This window comes from Procambarus clarkii, chromosome 25, assembly GCF_040958095.1.
Source record: "Procambarus clarkii isolate CNS0578487 chromosome 25, FALCON_Pclarkii_2.0, whole genome shotgun sequence".
Classification (NCBI taxonomy): Eukaryota; Metazoa; Arthropoda; class Malacostraca; order Decapoda; family Cambaridae; genus Procambarus; species Procambarus clarkii.
Genome location: NC_091174.1, coordinates 5,218,393 through 5,226,056, shown reverse-complemented (window position 1 = coordinate 5,226,056; position 7,664 = coordinate 5,218,393). Strand labels below are relative to the sequence as shown.

At 40.9% G+C, this 7,664-nt stretch overlaps 1 pseudogene; it reads right to left on the bottom strand.

The window, feature by feature from the left end:
* Positions 1 to 6,599: 6,599 nt before the first annotated feature.
* The window catches only part of LOC138368344 (fasciclin-2-like), a 44,099-nt pseudogene continuing 43,034 nt past the window's right edge, over positions 6,600 to 7,664 (bottom strand).

Genomic DNA, 7,664 nt, shown 5'->3' with positions numbered 1-7,664 from the left:
GTTCTCTTAATGTGAACGTTATTTAATCTCTCCGGGGCAGTCTAATATTCGGGTTAATTAGTTTTAGTAGAGTTTAAGTTGCATTTTATCGTGCCAAGACAATATTGTAATCAAGAGTAACTACACCATAGAACTTTGTAATACTGGGTTCTTGGTGACCTGCTGCTACACACACGGGGCAGGTCACGGTGGCCTGCTGGCTACACACACGGGGCAGGTCATGGTGGCCTGCTGCTCCACACACGGGGCAGGTCATGGTGGCCTGCTGCTCCACACACGGGGCAGGTCATGGTGGCCTGCTGCTGCACACACGGGGCAGGTCATGGTGGCCTGCTGCTACACACACGGGGCAGGTCATGGTGGCCTGCTGCTACACCACGGGGCAGGTCACGGTGGCCTGCTGCTACACACACGGGGCAGGTCACGGTGGCCTGCTGCTACACACACGGGGCAGGTCATGGTGCCTGCTGCTCCACACACGGGGCAGGTCATGGTGGCCTGCTGCTACACACACGGGCAGGTCATGGTGGCCTGCTGCTACACACACGGGGCAGGTCATGGTGGCCTGCTGCTACACACACGGGGCAGGTATAATTCATTATATTCTTGAACTGGAACAGCGCAAAGTAGTACAACCGCCCACATGAATTATTCATAGAAAATGGGCTTGACGGGAAAAGCGTCTACACGTGAAAGAAGCAGGGAACAATGGCATTAATGTTATCCATGGAACAATGTTACTCACGGCCGATTGAGTAACATTTGTGCGACCCAGCATGGTGAAGTGATTTGATGAAATAGCTGTGCCCAAAACTGTCACGAGAGCTGTCGAATATTGGGAATATTGTGTACAATCTGATGGTAGAGTGGTTATAGTACTGGACACATCAAGGGACATGGAGACCCTGGCTGACCGGGATCGAATCCTTCAAGGGTCAAGAGTTTTCTGATGCATGTTGGCTTGGGGACCATTCAAGCTTGACTCATATATATATATATATATATTATATATATATATATATATATATATATATATATATATATATATATATAATATGAGTCAAGCTTGAATGGTCCCCAAGCCAACATGCATCAGAAAACTCTTGACCCTTGAAGGATTCGATCCCGGTCAGCCAGGGTCTCCATGTCCCTTGATGTGTCCAGTACTATAACCACTCTACCATCAGATTGTACAAAAGTATCTGACTCCCCAATATTCGACAGCTCTCGTGACAGTTTTGGGCACAGCTATTTCATCAAATCACTTCACCATGCTGGGTCGCACAAATGTTACTCAATCGGCCGTGAGTAACATTGTTCCATGGATAACATTAATGCCATTGTTCCCTGCTTCTTTCACGTGTAGACGCTTTTCCCGTCAAGCCCATTTTCTATGAATAATTCATGTGGGCGGTTGTACTACTTTGCGCTGTTCCAGTTCAAGAATATAATGAATATACCTGCCCCGTGTGTGTAGCAGCAGGCCACCATGACCTGCCCCGTGTGTGTAGCAGCAGGCCACCATGACCTGCCCCGTGTGTGTAGCAGCAGGCCACCATGACCTGCCCCGTGTGTGGAGCAGCAGGCCACCATGACCTGCCCCGTGTGTGTAGCAGCAGGCCACCGTGACCTGCCCCGTGTGTGTAGCAGCAGGCCACCGTGACCTGCCCCGTGTGTGTAGCAGCAGGCCACCATGACCTGCCCCGTGTGTGTAGCAGCAGGCCACCATGACCTGCCCCGTGTGTGCAGCAGCAGGCCACCATGACCTGCCCCGTGTGTGGAGCAGCAGGCCACCATGACCTGCCCCGTGTGTGGAGCAGCAGGCCACCATGACCTGCCCCGTGTGTGTAGCAGCAGGCCACCGTGACCTGCCCCGTGTGTGTAGCAGCAGGTCACCAAGAACCCAGTATTACAAAGTTCTATGGTGTAGTTACTCTTGATTACAATATTGTCTTGGCACGATAAAATGCAACTTAAACTCTACTAAACTAATTAACCCGAATATTAGACTGCCCCGGGAGAAGATTAAATAACGTTCACATTAAGAGAACAGCAATTATGTAAGTTCATTCTCCTACGTAGTTACAGAAATAGGTAGAGATGGAATATGACAGTAGTCAGACGTGAGAGGCCCCCAGGAGGCTTGCAGGTTGCGGCAGGATTGTCTAGATTGATTAGTTCATAGACCCACCAATCCTGTGGGCGGTGGCGGAAAGGTTAGTCGTAATAATGGGCTCAGGAAACTGGATCTCAATAATCTTTAAATCCTGCAATATACATTTGTAGTGACCTAACCACTTAAAAGTGCGTTATATTGTGATCGAGTACATTCAACGGGTGTATTAAACAAGTGCAGTGCATGAGTTAGTTTGCTGCCTGAGTGATTTTACTGGCTGAGTGAGTTTACTGGCTGAGTGAGAGTGTGAGTGAGAGTGTGAGTGAGAGCAGCAGAGGATGTGGGGAGGTGACTCACCCCAATTCTGGCACACGCACTAACATCATGTCCGCTCATGTCTCTGCTTTCTCTACATGTCTAGCTGTGTTGGCGGGGTTGAACCTTATCTCCCAAGTCCCGCCTCTCAACCTTCAGGCGACCGATTTAGTTGGTCCCTTACCATTTGGGTTCTGTTATGTCTTATTTTGAATACATGTACATTATACGGAGTCTCCCTCCACCACTCCACAACCCGTGTAAGGAACCTGCCTCCACAACACTGGAATGGAGTCTGCCTACACTATCCTGCCCCCTCCTTTCTCCCCCACACACACACAACCGTGGTCGATCATCCTGCAGGTGTGTAAGGAAGGGGGAGAGGGATGGGAGGTGGGAGAGCGGCATATAGGCCTCCTATCCCAGCACCTTCCTCCTCCTGCTCCTTCGGTCGATCATCCTGCAGGTGTCCACTCCCTCCCCCCCTCCCTCGTGCTTCATTTGTTTTGATGTTTACCTTTCTTCTTATACCTTCCGTCTCTATAATAATCCCCCAGTTGCCTGGTGGTTCTTGAGCCATGCAGACGTCTCCATGTTCTCACCTAGGGGGCTTGTGGGGGTTGAGCTCTGGCTCTTTGGTCCCGCCTCTCAACTGTTAATTAACTTGTATTCCTTTCTTCATGTATTCCTTCACCTTTGTTTATGTCAACACGAATTCCAGCTGTGATATATATATATTTACGGTGCTGAAACTATATAGATTCATAAGATACAACCTTTATGATAATTTAAGTTCAAGTATGTTTATTGAGACAAGAAAAAATACATCTCAAAGGGATAGAGTAGCTTAGGCTATTTCTACTCCCCCTTTATGATAATATATTAGCCAAAATCTTACCCAAATACCCAAAGTTATGTTTATTGTAGATAACATATACCATAGATGGCGTGTGTACTGTTTGTAGGCTTGCTTACTCTTGTTCGTCCGAACATTAACTACAGTGACGTATTAAGACTATTACCACTAGTGACGTTATGTCCCACTCTGTGTGTGTGTATCTCCGACCATCCAAGTGGTTGGGCACCATTCCTTTCCCCCGTCCCATCCCAAATTCTTATCCTAACCCATTCCAAGTGCTATATAGTCGTAATGGCTTGGCGCTTTCCCCTGATAATTCCCTCCCTCATTGTGTGCGTGCGTGTGTGTGTGTGTGTGTGTGTGTGTGTGTGTGTGTGTGTGTGTGTGTGTGTGTGTGTGTGTGTGTGTGTGTGTGTGTGTGTGTGTGTGTGTGTGTGTGAGGAGCAGAGGGCAGACGGAAGAGCTTTTGTGCAGCTTCTGAATACAAATAAGTCATGTATCATTGTTCGACTCTCCCTAGAACAGTGGAGGAACAGGATGAGGAGGTTAATATGTGATTCAGAAACAAGTAGTGTATTGTGAAGACTAATAATAAACAGAAGCTCCCCTATGACTCTGAACTATTATGTATTAGCGATAAGACCTACCATTAATGTATAATGACTTACTGTAAATATGTAGCTCTTGAAATAGCACTTTCTCCGTAACTAGCTGACATTGTAATTATAAGGTGTGAAGAATAGATGAAATTGTTTATGTAATAATCTAAGATGAGGTCTGATAAAGACCTTTTGTGTCCTCTGAAATGCTTTTTGCGCTACCGCTCACAGGATAGGTATGGGGTGCATTTATTGTGCACCCCATACCCATTAAATGGGGAATCAACAAAATGAAGAGAAAAAAGTAAATCAGAAGAAATATGAGAATGAGGAACATAAGTAATAGCAGAAGAAAGAGGAATATGATTAAGGAGAGGCTAGAATGAACATTTTGACAAAAACAGGAGAAAAGGAGTAAGAGAAGAAAAAGAATACATATATAGAGAGAATAGGAGCATAATATGAGAAGGTGAATAAAGTAATGGAGTAGTAAGAACAGAATAACAGTAAGATGCAAGAGAATCAGGAAGAAGAGGAAAGGAAAGTAATGGGGAAGTTGAAGAAGAAGGTCGAGGAACAAGAAATAAGAGAGAGAGAGAGAAGGAGAGGTGCTTCGAGGCGTCAGCTGAATCATGGATGAGGTTTTCGGATAAATTAAAACTGGAATTCACCTCTGAGGCGAGAACTGGCGATAGCCAGTGACCAACCCTCTCCTCGGCTAATACGACAACAGTGTTCTGGCCAAGAGCTGCCGGGCATAGTAAGTGACTCCCCCTGTTCCGGAAAGGAGGGAGGGAGGGAGTGAACCTGAAATTGAAATAATTCTATTAAGATAAATACACACAGAGGGATGAGGTAGTTCAGGTTATTCTCACCCCGTTCAATACAACGTATTCATATATTTATCCATTACAAACTATCGACATGTTAGTAAACATTCTGGGTGAGGGGGAAGGGGATGGGTTGGGGGACTGTGGCAGTCTGAAGGATATGTCAGTATCTTGGACCCTTTCACCTCATTGAATACTTCTTTCTTCCTCTACTCTTTGAGTGTAGCACTGTTAGAAAGCTTGTTGGGTCTAACTTAAGGTAATGGAGTACACTCAACTGGGGGTTAGGAAAGGCCCATCCCCCAGGGGAAACAATTTCCAATAAATACAATAAGAATAATCGTCCGTCGTCTAGAGCAGATCATATAACTTCTCTCTGGAGAAAGTGCAACACCGGGCAACAAAAATAATTCCAGAGCTAAGTCATTTCTCGTATGAGGAACGGTTGAGGGCCACCAGGTAACAACACTGCAAACCAGGCATACAGAGTGGATATCATTGTAACTTAAAATACTGGGGGCAGATTCACGAAGCAGTTACGCAAGTACTTACGAACGTGTACATCTTTTCTCAATCTTCGGCTGCTTTGTTTACAATTATTAACAGTTAATGAGCTCCGAAGCACCAGGAGGCTGTTTATTACAGTAACAACAGTTGAGTGAGAAGTTTTCATGCTTGTAAACTGTTTAATAAATGTAAACAAAGCCGCCAAAGATTGAGAAAAGATGTACACGTTCGTAAGTTCTTGCGTAACTGCTTCGTGAATCTGGCCCTGAACATTTTGGAGGCTGTTGATCCGAACAATTTCTCCAAAAGGTTGGATGTCACACAAACGAGGAGCAACAGTTGGAAGCTCAACAAACCACAATGTAGGACTGAGAATAGGAGATGCTTTTTCACCCACTGGGTTATAAACCCATGGAACCGCCTACCCGCCGAAGACAAAAATGACAAAACTGCTGGGTTTTAAAATACAACCGGAAAAGTTCATCAGGGCAAACTGGGCTGACATTTGACAAGCCGCCGGCTTCCTGCCCTCGTTGAGGCTACTAATATTAGGGGCCCTCAGGTAAATTCAGGTAAATATACATGGATTGTTCAAGAAATTTGAAAGTGATTAAGTAAGTCTGAAGTGATACTTAATGGGGAAAAGCATAGACTGCTTTATTATAATATTTAATATGTATAATAACAGCAGAACACAAAGCGGATTTATTTTGATTGAAGAAATGGAGTGACATCTGTTACATGACGTTAATTAGATATGTCTTAGACTTTCTTTTAAATTGGTTGACAAAAGCGCATCTTTTGGTTACATTTGAGAGATTCAAGTTCAAGTTCAAGTAAGTTTATTGAGATAAGAAGAAAAAATACATCTCAAAGGGATAGAGTAGCTTAGGCTATTTCTACCCCCTCTACTTCAAGTTCCTCAAGGGGCGCACAAATTCAGTGAGTACAAATACACAAATCACAATACAGCACAAGACTCCCATTTAACATTACAGGTTAATATAGTAAGCACAGATATAAGTGTTACACTCTTGGGGCAAAATTCTTGTAACTCCTAAGTATTCTATCATACCATTATCACACATCCAAACAATTTGATGTGGTACATCCCACAATCTGAGACCCTTAAGTAATGTGCCTTATATTTCTGCTCTGGATGAATCGCATTTTTGTAATATCAAATACATAACGTAAATAATTTAATTGTTTATATTTACTCTGTTATTATCTTTATTGTTCTCTTGAAAACTGCGAACTCTGGAAATTTGTTAATTCACTATTTAAAATTAAAACCAAATGTTTAATCAAAAGTAAAACTACAACATATTAATATTTTTAATATTAATATTAAGAATAATAAGAACGTAAGCCTATCCTGCTTCTTTTTCTCTAATTACCTGTTTATAAATACAAATTAGGATATATAAACACAAATTTGATAATCTAATATCTCAAATTTGATAATCTAATGATCTAATATCCCATTTCACAGGATTATTATTATTATTATTATTATTATTATTATTTTATTATTATTATTATTTATTATTATTATTATTATTATTATTATTATTATTATTATTATTATTATTATTATTATTTTTATTATTATTATTATTATTATTATTATTATTATTATTATTATTATTATTATTATTATTAGATATTATTAATTATTATTATTATTATTATTATTATTATTATTATTATTATATTATTATTATTATTATTATTATTATTATATTATTATTATTATTATTATTTTATTATTATTATTATTATATTATTATTATTATTATTATTATTATTATTATTATTATTATTATTATTATTATTATAATAATAATACATGGAATCAGGAGAGAACATGAAATGTAAGGGTGATCTATTAGCCTCCACTAGCAAAGGTATAGCACAAGAATATCTTCCAATATTTCTGAGTGTATGAAGTGATTACTGAGGCTCAAAATACCTCATACCATTTGGTCTGAAATCACTGATAACAGGACAATCACAGATATAGTGTTGGAGAGTATGTTCTAGCTCTTGTTCACATAGTTTACAATTGGAATGGTCACCGTAATTTATATAACTTTTATTATTTTTAAAAACAAAAAACGAGGTGAATCGTAATCCGGCTTAAGCATCCGATTTTTTGACCACGAACGGAAATGTAAACAAATTTTCTCAAGAAACTTCTGTCAACTTGTCTGCTGTCTATATTAGTAATAATATTTAGCTACGCTTTTGTTTATAGTTGTATTTTGTTACAAAAAGTGATTATTTGTAATTGAAGAGACTCATATATTGCTGTTATGTATATGACATAAGCTGCAGTAGTATTCTAAAGGTATCTCTGTATCAGGATAGCTTATAGGTAGTGGTTATCTTATCTTGTAATAAACTGTGGACAGTGCTTGAGTCATGTACGTGCA